The sequence below is a fragment of the Chionomys nivalis genome, chromosome 6 (assembly GCF_950005125.1).
Source record: "Chionomys nivalis chromosome 6, mChiNiv1.1, whole genome shotgun sequence".
NCBI classification, from domain to species: Eukaryota; Metazoa; Chordata; class Mammalia; order Rodentia; family Cricetidae; genus Chionomys; species Chionomys nivalis.
Window position 1 is genome coordinate 17,903,984 of NC_080091.1, and position 22,469 is coordinate 17,926,452.

At 41.2% G+C, this 22,469-nt stretch overlaps 1 long non-coding RNA gene across 1 annotated transcript in view; it reads left to right on the top strand.

The window, feature by feature from the left end:
• The window catches only part of LOC130875800 (uncharacterized), a 454,561-nt gene that overhangs the window by 427,414 nt on the left and 4,678 nt on the right, over positions 1–22,469 (top strand). Inside the window, exons 6-7 of the long non-coding RNA XR_009057258.1 lie at positions 1,595–1,847; positions 7,863–7,961. This is a non-coding gene — a long non-coding RNA (uncharacterized LOC130875800). The remainder of the gene's footprint in view (positions 1–1,594; positions 1,848–7,862; positions 7,962–22,469) is intronic.

Here is a 22,469-nt window from a genome sequence, read left to right on the forward strand (position 1 = left end):
CAGTCTTTCCAGTTGATGGTACTTACATCCTCTGTCATCTCCCGCTCTTATTTGACACTCTGGTTTTGTTTTGTTTCAATTGATATTCAAGGCTATATTTTATTTTGTATCTTTTGATTTCCCAAGTTAGTTAGCCGGGTAGAAATAATCAGGTTAGTTCACAGATCCAAGCAAGTCTGAAGGCTGAGGATTGAGCTCCTAGAATTCAATCACTGATTAAGGAGATGTTCTGGATTGTAAGTGGTCACCCCACGTTCCCAGGCCTCTCCCCATCTCTGCATTCCTTTTACTTCACTAGATCCTTCCCCTCATCATCTGTCCCTAAGAGACGTGGAGTCCACAGCCTCAGCAGCCTCTCTCCTTGAGATTTATGTCATTCTGAAATGCCACCAACTTCTCCTTCTGTTGCTAAGATTCCCTAGGATTGTGGGCTCTGTTGACTGTTTGTGCTTGAGAAATTAAAGTACCAGGAAAGAAATATGTCACTATGTCCAATAATAAAATGATGGATAGAGTATCGGGGGATTGGAGTGTATAAAAAGCCACGCTATTGCAAAGCACCTTGTAGATGGGAAGTGTTAAATATCAACCAAGCATCACTGTCTGCAGCGTCAGCACACTTCCCTGTGACCACAGTGAGGGAGATGCTAAAATGTCATTTCATGGACCACATTATGTGCTGCTTACGATGAATATTCTGGCCATGCCTTATTACATTTTTGATAAATTGTAACTTCTTGGGCCCAAATTTGGTTAGCTTATCTCAAGTGCCATTTAAATATCTTAAAAGACTGAATTTGCCCCAAAGATTTAATCATCATTCAGCAGCGGTCGGTAACCATGTGGTACTAATTTAAATTACTGTAGCAATGGACAAGTCTCTATCCAGAAATTAATAAATGCAATTTATAAGGAATGTTAAGTAACAACTAACAATTTAATGCTTTGTGAGTTTCAGCCAAACTGATTAAATAATTAAAGCAGATTTCTAGGGATAAGGAAAGAGATTTTACCATAAAAGAGATAAACAGTTTGGGAATTGTATGCATTCTTTGAGTCATTTAAGATAATTAAATCCAAAACCTATGTTAAAATAACACTAAAGGTCTGGTTTAAATCAGTAGTGGTCATTACTAAGTTAAGAGTAGAGCACCGTCCTCAATGTCTGCTCCTTTGTTTCAAATAAGACGTTTGGGGACTCTCAGAACACTGGGTCAATTTGTAGAGCGTGCTATTGGTGGAATAATATTGATCTCAAGGACAAATAAATGTCTTCAATGGAATTTCTCCGTCCTGTGCTGTTTCTGGCTTGTTCCAAAGCTTGGCTCAATGTTCAGGCTCTTCTTGGAGCAGCCTCCCAAATGTATCATTGCCTAGCGCATTGCTTTCAGATTCTTACTTCCATTTTGTAAAAGAGAGAGGAATTTAGAAAGCATCACTGTTTTGAATTAACATGCGATAAGTGTAATATCTCCCTTTATTGATTTATTTTAATTCAGTGTTACCACGAATTACTGGTCAGTAATCATGAAGAGCATGTATATGACTTCCTCGTACAAACATTAATAAGGCACGGAAACATTGTGTTTTTCAGATGAATTTACAAGTTTTTGAAGGCGATAAAAACAGATGGTAACCTCAGTGATGGAAATGATCATAGGTTACAAAAAATGTATATCGCTTTAAAGAGAATTCTAATCAGCTGTCAACAGTAGCTCAAGAAATGCCCATCCGTCATCCTTTACATCGAATCTCCAGCCATTGCACCCAAGTGGAGAGACAGTCAGCCCCCCGTGCTAGGACCTGCAAAATCAAGTACATGAGAGCCCCATGGTGAGAACTACAAGGTAGGACTTAGTGCAGAAACTTGCTTTTGAAGCTGCCTTCTAGCTAGTGTAATTCTCAGTGAACTGGCCATCTGTTTGGGAACAAGACAATACAAATAGAATGTTCTACTATGCAATGGGTTTAAAATGTGCTGCCTTTGAAATTTACCTTATCATCCTCCCTCAGTGTTCAGTTCCCACCAGCTGCCCTGCTTTACCCAGAACTGAAGGACTCCCCAGCATGTGGCTCTTTCAGTGCTAAATTCAGAGAGTTCCAGACTTTCCCTAGTCAATCTCTCCCTGTTTTAACAATTACTATCTTTTTTTGTTCCTGATTCTCATTATGCTTCCACTAAAGTCAGCCCTGAATTTTCCATCTTTTACCACAACCAACTTTCTACCATATTCCATCAAATATTTTGTTCTCTTCCTTCACCTGTGTCTCTGTTATTGCTTTGTCTTAAACAATACTGTGAACTTCCATGAAATATTAAATCAGTATCTAAACTTCACTTCCTCGGTTATTTTTTTTTTTAAAAAAAAAAACCTTCTTACTTGTTTAGGACTTTAGTTTTACATGTTGCATAAAAGCGCACTTTCTACAGGCAGAAAAGGCTGCCCACTATTTAGCGCCTGCCAGGATCTTCAGACATATTTCTTTTCTCACCGTTTGTTGAATTCCCTTCTCCAGACATCCATAGCTACTTGAAATTTCACAAGAACTTAGCACTAGGTCATATTTTCATGCCTTTGTCTACAGTATTTTTTCTTTGGGAGATGTTCTTCCTCCAAGCCTTGGAACATTTGGTGAGCAACTGATCATTTTTTAAGGCCCAAGTCAAACATTGCATTCTGTTATGGAGTTCTTGGGATCAGACTTTTCTTTGTACACACGCAGTGTGCCCAAATACACACATTACAGTAATTTGTTTAGCAGTTGGTCTTCTCCTCTTTTATTGGTATGAACTTGACATATTAGCATTTATTTCCAGATTTTAGTCTTATGTCTAAGCTAAAACAAGCAGCCTAATGTCAGTAGGCTGAATGAGATGACTCTTTCCTGGAATCATGGACACTATCCTGAGACAGCACACTGATGTTCATGGTGTGCCTCCTTCTCGTGTTCCCTGGAATAATTCTGAACTAATATGAACCCACTCACAATTTGCTGTTTTATCATCTCTTCACTCCAGAAATAATTTTCAAAGCACTTTTTATATTTACATATTAACTGTGTAAATTTAAAAGATTTTGTTTTCCTTGCCAGGCATGGTGGCACACACCTTTAAAGTCTTTAATCCCAGCACTTGGAAGGCAGAGGCAGGCAGTTCTCTACGAGTTCAAGGCCAGCCTGGTTCACAGAGGGAGTTCTAGGACAGCTAGGGCTACACTGACAAACCCTGTTTTGATAAAAACAAAAAGAAAAAAAGTTTTTCTTATGCTGTATATTATCATCTGACAATTATCATCAAAATTCACTTCTAAAAATCCCCAATCCATTTCCATGGCCCACCCTATACCATACAACGGAATAACCGGTCTTCTGAAGGTCACGTGCATCTAAAAACTTCTCTTCTAGAAGAATGACTATTGTTTATTCCAAGGCAAGTGTGGAGGCCTCACTCCTGGTGCCACCTAAAAATGGTATGAGATAGAGGACCCTGGGAAATTTGCAGCCAGTGGTGAGGTATCAGGCAGGTCTTTGGGGGTTCTTTGGGAAGCTTCATTCTCAAAACAAAGGTGCTGAGAAAGCAATAGTCTCATGAACCCTGGGTGACCTTCAACAGTGTGGCAGCAATTGTGTGTCCCTGATGGAGGTGAAAACTGAGTAAAAGCAACAGAGACAAGCTTGGCAGAAAGGCAGAGGAACCCAATGCTTGATGTCACTGTGGCATCTCTAGTTACGACTCCAGCTAGAGCCCTTAGTCTTCATCTTGACTTGTAATGCTGTTGCACGGAGCTAAGCATCTCACATTTGGTACATGCAAATTTGCCGTTTAAATCCAAGAGGTCCTGAGCCACTTCCTGTAAAAGTACCATATGGATAAAAGTGCTCAAAGACTTCTCAGAATAAAAAAGACAGCCAAAATGACCACCAGTTCTAGCACTTTCTCAGGAGATGGGTTGAAAAACGGATCGGTGGAAGAGGGTACTGGGCACAGAGTTGTGTGAAGTTCTATAGGGAACTCAAACTCTAAGCCTTCAAAATCATTCATTATATGAGTTAATGGTCACGTGCATCTAATCCTCTGATTGTGGAGCTGGGGTCATGTTCCAAATTGTTTTGCAGTAAAAAAGGAAGCTAATGACTACCATAGTCCTAAAAATAACGTATCTGTCTAACAGTTACTACGCACGGAACACTGTTCTGAGCCCTTCCCAAGGACATTCCTGCATCAGATATATTTTCTGTCCTGAATATTTTCTTTGCAGACTACCTCACAACATAAATTATTTATACATATGTATACTTATATAGTTCTTTGTGATTGTGTGGAGGCAGTGAGAGTCATATTTTCTGCTTTTGGCTCAATTTGTCATTTTATCTCTTCGTACCCCACCAAGGTTTTTATCTGGTGTACTTTGATTTTTATGGCAATTTTAAGTTCACAGCAAAATTAAGCAGAAAGTAGAAAAATTTGCCACGTCCTCTACCGTAGTGATGCACAAATTATCTGAATCACCATCATTGAACGTGTGTTGAGCCATTCAGTGTTACCCTGAATCCAGAGTGTGTTTCAGTGTTGCTGGGTTCACTCTGGTGTGCCCTGTCTATGGTCTGGGCATGTGTCCAGCCTTATTGTATCACAAAGAAGAGGATTTCATTTGTCTTTTTGTTTCTGTTTGTTTACACTCTACGTTGTCAACCCTCTTCTTCCTCAAGTTTTCTGAGCTAATAAACAAAGCTCAATGTCTTGGCAAGTCTTCGTTTATGCATGTCAAACTCATTCTTTGATCTCCTGGATTCACTTTTATTGCCTTCATTTTTATAGAACTTCCTTGGAAAAAAAAGATTGCTATTGATCACAAGGCCAACAGTTCAGTTCTTTGCTCCTGCTAATTGCTTTCTCTGCCCTCCCCCTCAATACCACCACCAGTGAAGTCTCCCAAGCCAGGAAGTGGGGGCCAGTACTGGATGTTCCTCTCCCTTTCTTGCTGCCTATATGTTAATTCTAGAGGTTTCTGTCACATAGACTTCTACCAAGAGAAGGAACCTTTCCTGACCTCTCTTAGGCTCTGACTGTCTTCTCTATGCGTTGTATCAAGCTCCTGAGTTAATGTCATGCCTGTTGTTCCCTCCAGTGAGGTCACAGTGCCTTTCAGTGGTATCCTCCCTTCCTGGTACCCCATATTTGAGGTACTTTAACAGTATGTATCTCTTTCTTGTAGAATAACACCTAAACTTTTCAGATGCTTTGGAGGTGCCAATGGTTTAAAAAGTGTGTTACCTTCCCAGGGTACATTTAACAACTCTCCCTGGATGAGTTCTTCTGTCTGAACTGAAATAGTCTGTGTCTGAGCTCCTGTGCTTTCACAGCTCTGGAGGCTTGCCTAGCCTTGTCTTTCTGTGCTTAGTGCCCTCTCTCTCCTACATAGGTGATGAACTTCTACTGCCCTTGAGGCACACTGAAAATGTTTCCTGCTTGCCCATCAATCTTTTCAAGATGCCTCTACCATGCCTTCTTTGTGGAAGAAGCCAATGCGTTATTTTGTGAGCAAAAATGTGAGGTGTTTTAAAAAATACTTGAGTCTACAGTTCATATCTGGGTTTTCTGTATATTATGGATGTCTTAGTCTATAGAACTTAAATTTCTATTGAATAAAACCTATGGTAATTTGGAGACAGTGTGATGGAAGCTCTGATGGGATCAGTTGACAGGGGAAGTGTACTAATTCACCCACTCATGCATGCAACAAATACAGAGGATATATTTATAAAGCAGTAATATTAAGTATGTATGTATGCCTGTATGCTTGCTCCAGACTTAAGATGGAACATTCTCTTAACCACTGGCTCCTGAGGAAATGGCATTTCCATGATCTACAGAGAAAAGGATTTCACCTGCTTGGATGGCTGTCTTACACTTGTAAAACCTATTATTCTGGTTTAGTGGAATAACACAGTCTGACAATGAACAAGTATCACAAGTGGATAAAAGAGATAGGATGAGGGCTAGAGATAAAGTAGATTACCTATGCCCCACCCAAAGACATTTGGCCCTTTCTTTATGGTGCTGGTAGCACTTCTTTGTTTTAAGACTTATATGAGACTCAGGAGGAACTGACACATGGCAGAATTTTCTTAGTCTTGCTCCAGACAGCCCCTCTCTTTGGCTTAACCACCTTTATTCTGTGCAATCAGATTTTCAGTATTTTCCCTGGATCTACAAGACTACCCTGAGACTTTTCTCCCTTACACAAAATAACCTCCTCTGGAGATTTTATAAAGAGCTGTTCTTCTTGTTTTGAAGAAATCGTACCCTTCAAGTGACGTACTTTGTTTGCGTTATACTGTTCCTGGAGGAACCAAGGCTCCTGAGTCATAAGATGGCAGACATTTTCTCAGCCATTGGCTCCTGAGGAGACAGCATTTCTATCATCTGCAGAGGGAAGAATTAGCCGCCTGCTTGAATCCACCGTATGTGTGTTGGTTGGGTGTTGCGAGGAAATGTACCCCTGACGAGAGCCAAGTTGCCCACAAGCCTCCCTTTATCCACTGGGCCAGTGCCAATCATCATTGTTCTCAGAGGTGATAGCAGGAGTTGTTCCTTGTGAGGAGATGGTGGCATTCTGGCAGGGTCACCCTGGTGTTAAGACGCGTAGCATTTGTCGGGCTTGCCTAGGACTTCTGGAGGTTTAGTTATGAAACTTGTTAATTGAGCTATAAATATAGCTCCAGCCTTTGCCTTCCAGTGAGGCAGTGTGTTAATTTGGGTTTGGCAGGGGGATGATGCAAGCTGCCAATGTTATGTTAGGATTGGTAACGTGCAGTACATTTTAACTCCACTTCCCCATGTGCCACGCGCTCCTCTCTGTTTGTTATCTTTGTGAGAGGAGAGAGCAGGAGAAAAAGCAAGCTCATCAATTGTGGGCATCTTACATTAAGGGTATTTATCTGCGAGCTGACTTTTCGCCCTGGAGCTCTCCAAGTTGAAAGTGTTAGGAACATAAATGAGGAAAGCTATGGAGGAGCCATAGTACAGGGCTTAACCACAGATGAGAGTGGGCGCAGTTGGGAACAGGCATTGTCTTGCTCTGTCCAAAGAACTCAGCTCTCTACTCGGGATATTTTTTTGTCATTAAAATGGAAGAAACAATAAGTATGGATTTTTCACATATGAGTTACTTATGGGACAGAGTTGCATTCATTTGCCTATTTGATGTTGTTTCCTCGTTAACAGATAAATGAGGCAGTGGCTCCTCTCAATGAGAAAAATATATGAGCATTTAAAGCTTCACATGAGGGCGGATTTGGCTATATACATTGTGCTCATATAAAAGGGCGGTAGAGAAAGCAACAGCGGTAGATATCAACACGCTATTTTGGATTTTCTTAATAAGTACTAAATAAAAGAATGAATGATCTCAGACTGTCTGGGAGGGAGCAGTCTTTGCAGGTCAAGCAGACAGCGAAGTCTGCTTTTCTTTCCTAACGTATATTGGACACCTGGACATTGTTTGGGAAAAACAGAGACTCCTGATTGCTGGTGATAGACTAGGGTAAAGAATTAAGAATTAACTTCAAACTAAGCAGCACAGGATTCTTTTCATCTCTCCTAGGGAACCTAATTTGTGTAGGGGTCTGCGGAAGGAAGGGACCCTGGCTTCTGCAACTCTCTGAAGACAGCACTGATAGCAATCCCTCGGCTATAACTAGTGGAGAAGGTGTTGGCTTGAAGAAAATCTTTGGTTTCCCTTTCTTAGCCATGCCTCTCATCTCTGAGAAGTGTGATTGCCCACTGCTTTTCTGTGTGCTTTTATCTAATTAGATCCCCCTGTCTTTCTGGTTTTCCTTCTGGGTGGAACTCTGCAAAGGAAGACGCTGTGTCATGAGCGTGTAACGGATTTGAATGAGACTGATGCCACTTTCGTTATTTGCAAGAGAACTCGAACCCACCTTGGCGACAGGAACTGGTAACTGCCTTTCCTTCAGTCCCTTTGATATTTCGTTTGAAACGCATTTTCGAACCCATCCAGTAACCTTGCTGCAAACCAGCAATTACAGTCTGACATCTGAATAGAAAGAATGTGGGACAAGCCACAGTTGAACATGGAAACTTTTAAAACAATGTCTCCTTTAATACATTCTTTACTAAAAAACGTTGTGAGGAAATGATTATAGTCTCACTAAATTCTGACATGCTGGAAAAAAAAATGGCTGTTCGTTCTTGGAAAATTCGCACTAAGTTGGTGATTGTGATATTGAGAGAACAATAATAATAATAATAAAAGCATCCGGTCGCACAGGTGGTCAGCCTCTCCTGTGTTCAAACCCACCCTCTCACCCCCATTCCCACAGGCACTCATCAGAGCCTGGCAACACTGAGTCCAGCGATTCAGGATGGACAATGAGTGTGTCTCCACATAATGCGATGACTTTGGAGACTGGAGAGTCTGGAATCAAATTGGTAGTATTATTAGTGTCTGAAGCATGGCTGCTCCGGGCAGTTGTGAGTTTTTGTACTTAGGCACCCAGCCGAGTAGGCAAGTGTGGGCTGGAATCTAGCCCTGCTGCTGCTTGCCAAGCTGTGTGCCCCGGGCTGGGGCTGCATTGGCCGGAGGAAAGGGCCTTTCTGCCGCTCGTCTGCCAGGGTGGAATGCCGTTTTGTACCTTGTACAGAGATACACTGTGTTCTCGAGGTGGCCTTGGCTGAAAATAACTATGGGGGTGATGGTGTCTTCCTTCATCACTACTGTGGAACACTCCCGGGTCCACCAACCCATTTTTTCACCTCCACTGGTGGGGAGACGAATGAGCCTCCTGAGGTTGGAATATCGTAATAGAAACCAAGTGGTGGTAGCTGCTTTCTGCTATCTCTCTTTAGGAAGCCAGATGTCCACAGGGAGTACATCTTTGGGTTGATATGGAAGGTACAGAGGGAGAGCAGAGAGGCCTAACCCAACTGTAGAAATGAGTCTAATCCCAGCGATCTCTGCTCATCTTTCCTAGCCTTGCTTTCTTCAATAAGAATGGTAGAATTTGCCTTCATTGTGTTCACTCCCTTTGTTCTAAGCTGGTTAAGAATTCAGGAAAGAGGTGCTATTTACTGCCCCCAAATAGGATCTGAGGGACCATATAATTCTACGTTTTCCTCCACAGCCATACTTAGAGCAGAATTATTTTTTTTCTAGCAGAAGCCATTGGCCAGATCCAGTTCATATCATATTTGTTTGTTTTATATCCTGTCTTTTGAAAATAGCTGTGCAGATATTTTATGAGAAGTTGTGTGTGCACACCAAGAACTTGGATCTTTCTTTTAAAAACTATAGTTGTAAGATTACATGTCACAGTGACCCTGTCTTATCACACACAACCATCAGCTATGGCTGTGGTCATTTTCCATGATTTTTTCCTCTGTCCCTTCCAGTCTCTGTTAGCTCCTATGTAAGTAAGACACAATATCAACCACCATCTGTCTTGGTCTTCCTGTGTTTTTGTGGAAGTAAGTGAATGTCCCTTCATGCTAATTGGGAAGGCTCCATTTATTAAAAATAAGTAAAATCACAAGAAAGAGTGCATATCTTCACAGAATGATAGATTCTATCCATTTTTATTTATGATTACCATTATCATCTAAAATGTAAGGATTTTTACTCTTATTAATTCTTTTAGGATTTTGTAGAATGAGGTTTGATCATGTCTATTCCTAAAGTCTACCCAGATCTGCCCCCATTCTCTATCTCCCCAAACTTAATTAGTAACCCATCGACTACAATTTGTGATATCCATATATTTCTGGGGACGGAACCTTCCATGGGCTTGTGGTTCACCTCCCAAGAGCCAAACCCCTGAAGAGTACTATCTCTCTCTTCCCAGAAGCTATTAGCTATCCATAGCTTCTCAGCTACGAGGGGAGCTCATGAACCCATCCCCACTGCATGCTAGAATCTTGACTGACTTGAACATGAGAAGGCACCCATGTGTGCTATGATCCCGTGAATACAACAGTCGTATCATGTCTGGAAAGGTTTTGTTCCTGTCCTCCCTGACATCTTCTCTTACAATGTTTCTATCCTATCTTCTGTGGAGATCACTGAGCCTTGGGGCAGGGGTGTGACACAGGTGTCCTCTCATGACTGAGCACACTGCTCAGTCACCTTCTCTGTGCTTTAACCAGTTGGGAGTTCCTAAACATCTCCAGTGAGATCTGAAAGCTGCACTAAGCTAAAAGTAGAGAGGTAGGGATTTAGAGGGCAATTTGTTACTATGTCCATTTAGCAAAAAGAAAAGCAATAGGCTCATTTTTAGGCACTAGGAGCTCCCCAGCCCTGGGTTCTTGGCCAGATTGGCAGTATCAGACATGCGTTTCCTCTTGTGGAATAGTCCTTAAATGTCACCCGAAAGCCATTAGTTAAGCCTACAATGTTCTTACTCCTAGATCACCTATGGGCATATCTTGAAGATGGGCCATTGTTACAGTTCCCAGCTGAGTTGGACAGTCAGTGATGGTCTTCCCCACCCTTGCAGCCTGCACAACACCTTCCTACTACCATGAGAGCTATCCAGCAGGAAGGAAACTGTCTTCTCAGTACCAGCTGGATTAGTCTTCAATATTAGTGTCTTGCCATCATGTTCTGGTAGGCAATTAAGAGCAACGGCAATAGCTTGCATTGTACTCTGGGGTCTCTGGGGCAATCAAAAACTCAAGGGGAGGTATTTTATACCTGGGTACAGGCTTTTTATTTGACAACCTGTAGCTTCAACTTTAATACATACAATCTTTTTTCCTGGATCATTGACACATTGTGCTATCTACCTGTCTCTACAAATACTTGGCATTTCTCCAGCTTTTCTTATACTATCAATAAAAATGAATTTCTGCTTTCCTATCCTTGGTGATATTTAGTCTTCTCTTTCTCCTGTTCCTGGTAATGTTTTACCTCCTTCACAGCCTAAACCATGGCAAAGTGAGTGACTTGCATTGGCTAATCGAATGATAGAGGTGGTTTTCAGGAAAAATGTAAGGCGCAGAATGACATAAACAGTTCACCCTTCTTGCCCATGCCCATGGACAGCATGGACAAGAACTTTTAGGATGATGGAGAAATAGTCAACCTTATTTCCTTGAATGAGTTGAGCATCCTGGCTCACCATTTCTGTTCAGGTAAACAATGGGCACACAGAGCTAGTGAGAGAGATGGCACTGACCTCTGTTAGTATAAATTCTGCAAAGCTGAAGGTGGTTGCAGAGCTGGAAACAGAATATGTTACTATGTTTTTTGTGGTTCCGATAAAATAAGATTTTTAAAGATGGCTGCATTCCGGCCCACAGTTCCAGAGGTTTCAACCTCCGGTTGTTTTTCTTCTCACTCTGAACGTCATATTTATGTTTACAAACCATCCTTTGACATACATTCACACACATAATTTAAAACATAGAAGGAAAAAAATAAGCTTCTACCCATAGCTGGAAAAAATGACAATTGTTTTTCAAATCTCCTAGCCTGCTGAGTTCCTTCCATCTTTGAAATTATCCAGTCCTTGAGCTTGCTAGTGGATTTGGTCAATTGCTCTAAGCTTCCAAGTACTTGGTAGGGTGATTTTCAATGCTTAGTGATCATTGGCAAAAGGTCATTTGTAGTGTTAAACTCCATGACTTCTTATAATGTGAGTTCTTGCCCTTCTCCTGTCTATTTCATGTTCATTTATGCGGATGGAGGTGTCTGCAGTTTATCAGGGCTGATGGTAACTAATTTAATCTGTATAGACTAAAATGTTTCACTGTCTCCACCTCTGTCCACATGTGTGTGTGGGTAGAATAAGGCAGACTAAGGGAATTTGTTTCTTGTCTTACCAGACCCTCCACCCCACTTCAGGCCAACAGAAAGGTGAAGCCTAGATATTCTTAAAGGTTATCCCAAGAGTTGAGTCCTTCTTGTTTCCAAACAGTTTGGGTCTATTTTCTAGTTACAACTTAGGAAATGAAACAACAGAACGGACTGTGAATTCTTTAATGGAAAGGTTCTAGCTACAGCCATGGTAATCCATTCAGATTACCTAAATGCTTTCTTCCTATGTAAGAATTTATTTCACCAGTCCATTGAGGAAATCTGGGAGCTGGGTCCACCGGAGTGCCTTCCCTTAGAGCAGAATGAGATAAACTGTCTTTATAGGTGCCTCTTCCTGCCACATGGCAAAGAGAGGCACATTTTTGAAGAAGAGATAATCTCCAAACCTATCTTGAGACTCAACTTGACCCTTTGTCTTGCTACCTCTGTCTCTAAACTTTTTCAGAGTGAAGCTCAAGGAGTCATGTAAGGCTATCACCATGTGACCTATGCCTCTTTCCCACTGACACCAGGTAGGAATCCAGTATACTTGCTTTTCTCCATGTGCTGCTTGCTCTGTGGAAATCCTGGCTATCAGAGCACCTAGAAAAGATGGTATTAGAGAACATTACCAGTTGTCCTTGAACCCCCAGTATCCCAAGCTCTCAGTCAGCAGCAGCAGCTGAGAGCAGCAAGTCCACCTTAGAGTGTTACAGATCTACAAACCTCCAGGGATGTGACCTCAGGTACCTGAAGCTTTTGGTCCTTTGTTAGTTGCCTGAGATGATGACCAGAGCCTGTGGTTTCTCATCTACTGTTCTTCACAAACCACATTATCATAGCTTACATTTAAGCTTAGAGAAGAGACATGGAAGGAGGGTTTCCATCAACTACAGAAATCTTTCATGATTGACTATATTTGCCCCAATCATAATCTTCCTGCTGGGTCACCAGAGAAAGTTCTTTTCTCTGGGTGAAAATGGCGGTGGAGTAAATAAGATCATATAGAATTCATTGAGGTTTGAGATTGAAAGAAAAATCTGCTACACACCCTTTGAAACAACTGTGGCTGGGGCCATATGGTGCTGGAGTTGTGTTTGAGCGGCAAGCAGCTATGATTACAATACACCTTCTTCAAAGGTTTTTGTGGAGTGGTTCAAAGCAATCACTGCTGCTATGCAGGTCCTATGGCTTGCTCATTGGATTCTAGTCCTTCGTTAAAGGCATATACCCACCAACACCTTGACTTATTTCAAGGGAAAATAAGATTAAAAGTCATGCTTATAATAAAGGTTTATCATTAACATCAACACTGCTTCAAAAGTACTCAATGATGTTCTGCAATTCCCAACTCCTGCCCTATGCCCTAGGAAGAGTCAGGTCCTTTTCATCTCAAAATAAAGAAAGTACATATGGCTGTGTTCAGAGATTGGACATTTTTAATAGGAGGGAGTCTCAGTTAGGAGGACTTTGACTACACCAAGGCCCTAGATGAGTTACCAAGAGTCCACCATGATTTTGAAAAACAGGATGAATTTCTTTTCAGAGTTGGCAACAAGATACTTCTATACCAGAAGCCCTCGTTTCTGTTCTCTTTAGTGGATGCATCACTTGGTTCCATCTCCCTCTTCTTTCCTTAGAAACAAGGGCTCTTTTGTTGTTGCTGTGTGTTTGTTCATTTTTCATTTGTAAGTCAGACAAGCACAGTTCAAGGCTTTCAGTACAGTCTTTATAGCTGGGCACTTAGTCAGTAGTATTTTCTTTTAACAAGGATGAGCTGTTTTCCAGGTTTTTTTTTTCTCTAGATACTAAGATGTTTTCAGTGTGTTACTCTTACAGACATGTAGAATATCCTCTTCTGCCAAGCTTCAACTTATGAGACGTGAATTCCTACAGACTGTTACTGTCATTTTCTTTTTCATTGTTTTTAAATGGTACACGGTGAAAGTCAGACCGGTCAGATTGTGCACTAACCTGACTGAACTGTTGATGAGTAGCAATGAATATATAAGGTGATCCATCCAGTCCTTTGAAAAAAACGACAAGTGAAAGCATGGGGAAGCTGAACCTATATGTACTGTCTTTCTATACGTTCCTGTCACAGGCACATTCAATATCATAAGCTGGAGGGCATGACTTGGTGGCCTGTGTCAGACTGGTTCTTATGCCCTGAGTCCCTAGTTCACTAACCTTGCCTTGCCTGTGTCAGCCTTCATCCTTCAAAAGAAAACACACTGAGTACTCAGGGTTTTTTCCCTTAATTAACTATCAAAATTTGAGGTGTCACCCAGTGTTACACACACATCGAAGGTCGCTCTGATGATGTCTTAAGATCATGGGCTTCTCCTGTCCTCCACCAGCTCTTTGCTCTCTTATTAGTGTTCCCTAGGATAAATGCAGCCACACAAGCATTTTCTCCCTGGCTCCCACTACCAAACTGTAGAGATGGCGGCGCTCCTGCCCTCTGTTTGTATATAGAGCTGTCTGAAATGCATTCGGGATCTCTTGAGGTGAAAAGAGTTATATAAACAGAGAATGTTATTATGGATTCTTACTACAGATGGAAATGACTGGGTATTCTCAAAATAAATAACATTTCACATTTTTATAGATATGTAACATAATATGCATGTGTGTGTATGTGTGTGTGTGTGTGTGTGTATTTATATGCTTTCCATCTTGAATACACAGCCTCTCCTTCCCCGGCACTTGGATAAGCCATTCATTTTGCCTCCTGCTTTTCTGATTCTCTTCTTAAGAATTCATTTAATTGTTGCCAGCGTTTGGAGAGTTAGGGCTGAAGCGGTTGTAGGCGTCCTACAAGCTCCTGCCAGATAAGCAGCTAGAGCAGTGAGGAGAGCCGAACGCTGAAAACACTTAAGTTCTGTTTTTTTTTCCACTTCCCTCTAAAGAGAGATCAATCAGCTTGCAGCTCAGCATAACTGCAAATGGAAGATCCTAGGAGCGGTGCTGAGTTAAAGCACTCACTATGTGGCTCCTAGATTCAGAAGCCTCACGCTCTTGGATATGGTGGCTGCCCCTCCCACAACCTTATTAAGTCTGTTTGTTTTCTTTGAGTTCTGGAGGGCATACCCTGCCACCTCACGTTTACATTGATCTAGTTTCGGTAAAACAAACAAGTGAATATAGGTAAGTGAGTGATAGGATTATCCTTTGCAGAACAGTGCCATTCCCACAAGAAAAATCTCAACTATGGGATCCCATGCCTGGGATTTGCAGAAAAGAGCAAAGACGCCAAAGATTTATCCTGAGCCAGGAAGAGGGAAGATTGGCATCTACAAGTCTAGGCAATACAAGGCAGACAAACAGCTGGCTTTGCCAGCCCCACCTGGCTCCAATACAGGACAGGCTAGCATCCTTGGCAGTAGCTGATGGGAGAGGCAGACAGAAGCCAACTGCCCGGAGGCTGGCCAGTTCTGGTGGAGGAAGGTAGGAGGGACAAGAGGTAACTGGGTGATAAGGCCTCGGGCCCTTAGTATGGTGCAGAGAAAATGACTGACTTTCGGGAATTCAGCCCAATTAGAGTGATCTTTTCACACTCAGCCATCTGGAGATGTCTGTAAGGCAACTGAACCATAATTGGGAAGCAAACCTAAGTGACAAATTTCAATTTTTAAAAGGGTTTGCTGAAAATTTCAGCTAAGATTCAAAGAATTCCTTGCCTGGTACATAAACAAGCCCTGTGCCGGGTGCTGAGGTCGCCGGCAGCAGAGACTGAACTATGCTAACGTGCAACGGCGCCGTGGTGGTTAACCTTTAATGAGCACGTACTAGATGCCAGAAGCTGCCACGCGCGTCAGCCCGTTCCAATCTCAGACTCTTCTCCGATGGAGTCCTTGTTATCATTGCCGTTTGAAAATAGGGAAATCAAGTTTAGGAAGTTTAAACAATATGCTCGAGGTCACAGAAGTTGACAACTTAGCTGAGGTTTGAACACAAGCTGTTCAAGTCCTAGTTTCAAATCTAGACAAGGATGCCAAGTGAATGCCTTTATATGGCAAGAGTCAGTAGTCTAGCGAGTACTAATGTAGTAGTCTAGTCAGGAGGTGTGATGAAATTACGTGATCACTGAACAGTTAATAGTCATGACTATGTTGACACAACAGAACTTCATGGAAATACCCAAAAGCTAGTTTGATATACCATAATCGGGTGTTGCATTTCATTCCTGCCTTCCAACTCTTTTCTATCGAGAACTAAATGTACAACAACTTAATCTGTCCTTTAAGGATTAGATGTTTTATTTAGGTCCCACTCACATAGATATGGGGAGACAGCTTTGTCCACTAATAATACAGTAAAATTATGGAATATAAAATGATACTCTACAATAAAGTCACTATTTACAGTCCTTAAATTATCTGTATAGGAATGCTGTGTTTCTGATGAAGCCTCTGTTGGGCCTGGGATCTTTACAGATGTCAGAGTTAGTAACATGAAGCAGCTGGGGCTGGACCAGATATGGAGTGGCTCTCATTGGAGTGCTTTCTCCATTGTGCCCTTCACGTTGTTGCTCATTGATGACGTGAGCTTTACGGAAAGACTGTGCATGGTGCAGCTACAAAGGGAGAACATGTGAGTGCATGCAATATGCTTGCGTCGGAAAGAAGGTGTTGACATTCGTTCAGGTGCTTGAGTCACAGCATGGAGCGTTCAGCATGCATTTCTGAAAAGGTAATATTTGCGGAAACCAAGTTAAGCTTTCTGCATGGTTAGGAACTCTCCTTACAGGCTCAGGAAGAAGTAGCCAGTCCAAGAAGAGGTAGCAGTGTGCCAAGAAGTACAGAAGGGAGAACCTTCAGGAAACGTTGTGGGGACTAAAATCACGTACTTTTGCGTCGAGTATGACAAATGCAGTGAGGGACTGTGTGAGAATGAAGGAGGATGGTGACTAGAGATAGGGTGTGGAGACGGAATCGCATTGGCATCCCGGAGAGTCTTGAACCATGGAGCAAATGCAGCACAGCGACGCCTGTCTTGTACTACAGACATTGCTTGGGCAGCAAAGTGAAAAGGAATCCTCCTGGTAGAAAATCAACCTTTTCAACAAAGTCTGGAAAGCAAATCTATTAACCCATTTTATTTAAATGAGTAACTTAACTGATAGTTAAAATAAAGAAGGAGGGTACAGATGAGTATATTTGAGGCCCTGAGTTTGATACCCAGCAATGAAACAATACAAAACAGCAAAAACTCCACATACGCAGTAAAAAGAATTTAGTTAATAATCATGATGTTTGAAAGTGTCAACAGTGAGATTTGTAGTGTTCAATTCTGGATCAAATCTTTTATTTTCTATCTTTCTTTCTTTTTCCTCTTTTTTTTTTTCAATCCCGAGGTTTAACGCGTCAAGTGCCATGATTCCAGAGATGGAAAAAAAAGTTGAATAGAAAGTAGTTGGCCAGGAAGTGCTCAGCAGCCTCAGACCCTTTCATTCAAGATCGTCCTATTGGCACAATAAATGAATGTCTTCGTGGAGGTTCTTATTAAATTTACCAAAATTATTGTTGCCACTGTGAAGCTTTGAAATGTCTTTGAGGAAAGATGATGCCGTAAGATGGAGAAATAAAAAAATCCTTTGACTATGGGCTCCTCTAACTTCTTCCACCAGCCATCCTGCCTGGAAAGGCTTCAGTATCCTAAGTCTTGCATAGGTGCTGCATAGAATCACGGAAGCCATCCACGGAAAAGAAATATCAATGAAATGTCGGTCCCTATTAAAAGTTTGACCTAGACTCTGCATTTTATATTGAAGAGCATCACAGTAACTGTAATGGGAGCATTTAATTTCAAATGAGTGACATCAAATAGACATCAGCTTTCCCATGTGTTTGAAATTCTTTGTTGATGGTGGAGATTATACTGTTCTTGTTTTCACCTTTGCAGGAAAAACTGTGATACAGGATAGTAAAAATGTTCTCTCTCACTCAGCATCTGCGTGATTTGGTCCTGTTGACTGCTTCTCCAGAATACTGATACACTGGTCTTTGCATTAAACACACATGTACCTACTTCATAATGATATTTATTGGGAAGTTCTTGGCTTGGAGTGAGTGTCCAAAAGTCATCTCAATTCTTAGCTGTTGGATAGTATAATCAAGGAGACATAGGTAGATATTCACCCAACCTGGACTGGAACATCATCCCTCCAAACCCCACAAGCAAAAGGTTTACACCAGGGGCAAATGATGAACTACGGATCCAAAATGAATGCATGCAGAGGCAAATACAAAGATCTGTCTGTCTCAAGGACATACACAGTGGCACAGTGTTTCTAGCTCTTGTTCTTTTTAGTCTCTCTTTGAACCATTTCAGTGGAAAATAAATTCAAAATCTGCTGTATTATATTGTTCCAACACGATAAATATATAGAGGAACATATTAATATTATATGCAAAACAGATTTAGATTCTATGTTTTCAGTAATTGAACAATCTACTTCAAGTCTGTGAAAGTACCTTCACTGTGGTGAATCTAGTGAGAGCACTAATATAAAATCCAGCCTTTCATCCAGAATTATTTCCTCTTCCTCCTCCTCGTCCTCCTCCTCGTCCTCCTCCTCCTCGTCCTCCTCGTCCTCCTCCTCTTTCTTCTTCTTCTTCTTCTTCTTCTTCTTCTTCTTCTTCTTCTTCTTCTTCTTCTTCTTCTTCTTCTTCTTTCTAATTTCATTTTTCTTAATAGTATCTCATGTTCTGTTATACATACTACTTGGTATTTGGCTTAGGGTTTTGTTTGTTTTTGTTTCTCTGGACCAGAATACACATCCCACAGGGATCAGAATGCTGATCATTTGCCTTTCAGTTCTATTTTCAGAGATTTGCTCTCAGTGTACTGACTGTGTAAGCTAGGTTGGTAGAAGCTCTGGGGCCAAAGGCCTTACCACCATGCCCTATGGATCTGATCATTTATATTGACACCCCCCACTCAGGGCTTAGAAGAAGAGTGCATGGAATTCAGTAAAGGCTAGGGTTGAAGGAAGATGACTATATTGTTGTTGGTGTTTCCCTTTTCTTTACAGGACTTGATAGATTACTTACCTTCCATAAAGGTGTTAGCTTTATTTGGGTTTTATTTATGTTGTTGTTCTTTTTAAATTTGTGGTTGTTAAGATGAAACCCAGAGGCCTAGAGAGATGGCCCAGCAGGGAAGAGTGCTTGCTTACTCTTCTGGCAGAGGACACAGTTTAGGGGTTCTAGAACCCACATGGTCACTCGCAAGTACCTGTAACTCCGCAGCTAAGCAACTCTCACACCCTCTTCTGAGTTCCGTAGGCTCCTACACACATGAGGTGAGCACGCATACACTCAGGGATGCAAATCTACACATGAAATAGAATAATAAGCTACTCTTTTTAAGAAGATGCAGTTCCACACATAGAGGCCCTGTTTATCACAGTGAAGAATCTCATGTGGCCTGTCACTCATTTTATGAGAACCAAAGTCATCCTTCACGTGAGTGACACATCTCCAGGGGTAAGAAGTCTGGCGGTTGCCTTTGTCTGCTTCATGGGAAGAAATAAAAATTTAAAATATCTCTTTCATCCATGATTTTCTTCTCATTGTATTATCATTAGAGACTTCTAAGATTGTAATGTCAGTCTGAGGCATTGCATAATAGATAGTAATTAAAGACTTAAATCTTGACTGAAATACTGCAATGATATTGCTCTGAGAAGGAGGAAAATAAATTAAAATCTATTTCAAATCACTGTATGGAAATACTTATTTGTAAACTCTCAACTTGGTGTGCGTGTGTGTTGCCTTTAAAATAATGGTTATTTTGAGCCAGTGAATGGTCTTAATTTCATCATCTATGCATAAGACTCATATCGAAATAATGAGAATTCTTGGTGATTAATTGAGCCACTGAATTGTGAGATACTAGTTAAATAGCTAAGGCAGAGTGAAATGAAAAAGATGTCTTTTACTCTTTTTTTCAACGTATTATAATGGAAACAGAAATAAATTATAATGTGTTTTGAAAAGAAGACAGCATATAGATGTCTGTAGTTTAAGAGGGTAGAAGAGTGGGGTTTTTCTAGGGAAATATGAAATAGTACCTAATTCAAGATCATGGCCATTTTAACTCATAAATATAACTCATTTTAGTTATTAACTCCTTGTTTCATATCCTATCCTGGAACTTTATTTTGGTAAACTAATGATGATTCTCTCTCCCCAGCCCTCTCTCCATGGTAACCTATTTTTCCTTCCCATGTATGAGGGAAGGTGAAGTGGGAATGGATGAAAAGTAACAAGAAGAGAAAACGAGAGAGAAAGAGCTAAACGGTTTCTGCCTGCTGGTGACTACCAGAGTCTCTTGTTTCCATGGGATTCAGGCAGAACAGCTATACTACTCAGAGAAAGGGATTCCTAACTAGCTAGTTCTCCACTGTAGGGAGCGCCTCCACCCAAACACAGCTAGCTTCCCACAGGGCTACCCTCTGCTGATGCAAGCTGAGCTTGGCTTACAAGCAATGCATATTCTCATATGAAATTTACTGCAAACAGTAGAGATACGAACAGAGCATGTATACAGTGGCTTACTGCATGCTAGAAGGTCTTTTCTGGGCTCCTAAATGTTAACTGGATAGTAATGTAAGTTATTGCACTCATTAAATTAGGCCACAAACAAGTCAACAGTGATTCAGCAAAATGGCTTTGTTTGCATAGTGCAAGAAAGTCTGATAGATATCCAGTCACACATTTATGGCTAAATGGATGAAGATTTTAACATTACAGCCTAATAAAAACCCCATACTGTGTGATTAAATAAGAGGGAAAGCAGTAAAAAAGAGAACGCGTAATGACGGTAACATGTAGGTCAGTTACAATTTAATTGTCATTGCACTTCATTGCCAACATATCAATTCTCTGCTGCTTAGCTGAGCAGAAAACAACAACTTAACATGTACACTGGGCCCACTGACGAGTCGTCAGACTCCCGCTTCCATCACCTGCCTGTGACGACTTCCTCCGCGGCAGCCACGTGAAGGCTTCCTGCTTTAATAGGATAATCTTGGTGAAAGCTCCCGCTGCTTGTTTCTCCCTATGCTCAATGCATCAGTGATCAGTAAATTTACTTCACACTCTACCTAGATGCTAAAATTAGATTGTTTGCATTACAACTTTCGATACTTCTGCAACAAGAAACACCTGCCTGCAGATTTATATTGTTTTGTTTAATGGTTTAAAATAAAGATAGCCCCACGGTGGCGATACCTTGATGTACTATATCGGAGGCACACAATGGCTGATCATTTTTCTTACTTATCCAATTTGTACTGTATTTCTTGCCATATAAGGTATGGCTTCATTATCATTAATTGCAGCTTTAGAAAAACCGGGGAAGTATTTATTCTTGCCAACTTCGCTGCAATTTTACTTATTCAGTGCAACTAAGAAAAGGAGGGGGTAAAAGCACTGTATATTTAACTTTTTCTCCTGAATCTGGATAATTCACACAGATCTCAAAGGGGCTTTGGCACCTTTTAAAAATGTTAGCTCTAAAGAATTGTCTGTCTAGCACACTTATGCTGATCTATAGGAAAGACTTAACGGAGTACATAACCGAACTATTAATTCAGGTGCCTAAGGTGACATTTTTTTTTAAAGCCAGCTTAGCATAGTCTATTCCACATAGAATAGAGCACAGCTCCTGATATAAAACGACCCAGAGAAGCTAGCTAACGTCATTGGAATGATTAGAAAGACCAACTTTTTAAAAAATGATCCCAAATTTCATGTTAATTCTGATTTCTGGGAATTGGGGCTATAGAGTCCAACTGTTCTCTGTGTGTTTGTTCTACAGATAGACTTTCCTCCCTCAGGACTTCACAGCACACATTCAGCTAGAATCCTGTGTCACCTAACACTGTGAGCATGGAGTTCAAGATCATTGGCACTTGAAACAAAAGCCCCAGGAATAATCCCCCTCTAGATTGATGTGTTAAGGAGGATGTAGGCAAGGAGAATGCTTGAGTGGGCCTGGGGGATTTGAAGAGGGCCTCCTCCTTACTTCCAAGACTGGCTTTTCATGACTCGGGAATGCTAATTTATGAGCTAAGAAAGGAGAGATAATAATCTGACACTATAATCATAAAGAAAATACAGACACTGCCTTCCTGGTTTTCCTCCTTTTCCTCTATTCTCCACAGAGCAGAATTTGTTTCTTTGAGTTCAACCAGGGAGAAGACCAAAGTAGTGCAGTGCTTTTGGTTTCCATGGTGCTACTTATAAAGATTATGCAAAGTGCTTAATGAATAAGTAACTCCTCTTAACACTTTGCAGATGATACACTTAAGAGATTTGGACAAAAATAACAATATGAGTAAAAAGTTAGTTGTAGTGTTCCAAATGCCTGATTTTCTACATACCACGTGACTGTCTTCTACTGGAGTTATTCTCCAGTATTCTTCCTAATGCCCAGTACAGACCAAATTTTGCCTCTGCCACGGGTGGATCTTTTTCTATCTTGGGCGATCGTGGCTAGCAGAATCAGTGTTGCTCACCCACTAGGAACTAGATGTTGATGGATGCAGATGCTTGCCAGGGAACCTGCTGGAGGAACCCCAGCCCCGGGGGGCCTGAAGCAAAAGGAGCCCTGTCAATGTCACAACTATCTCATTAGATG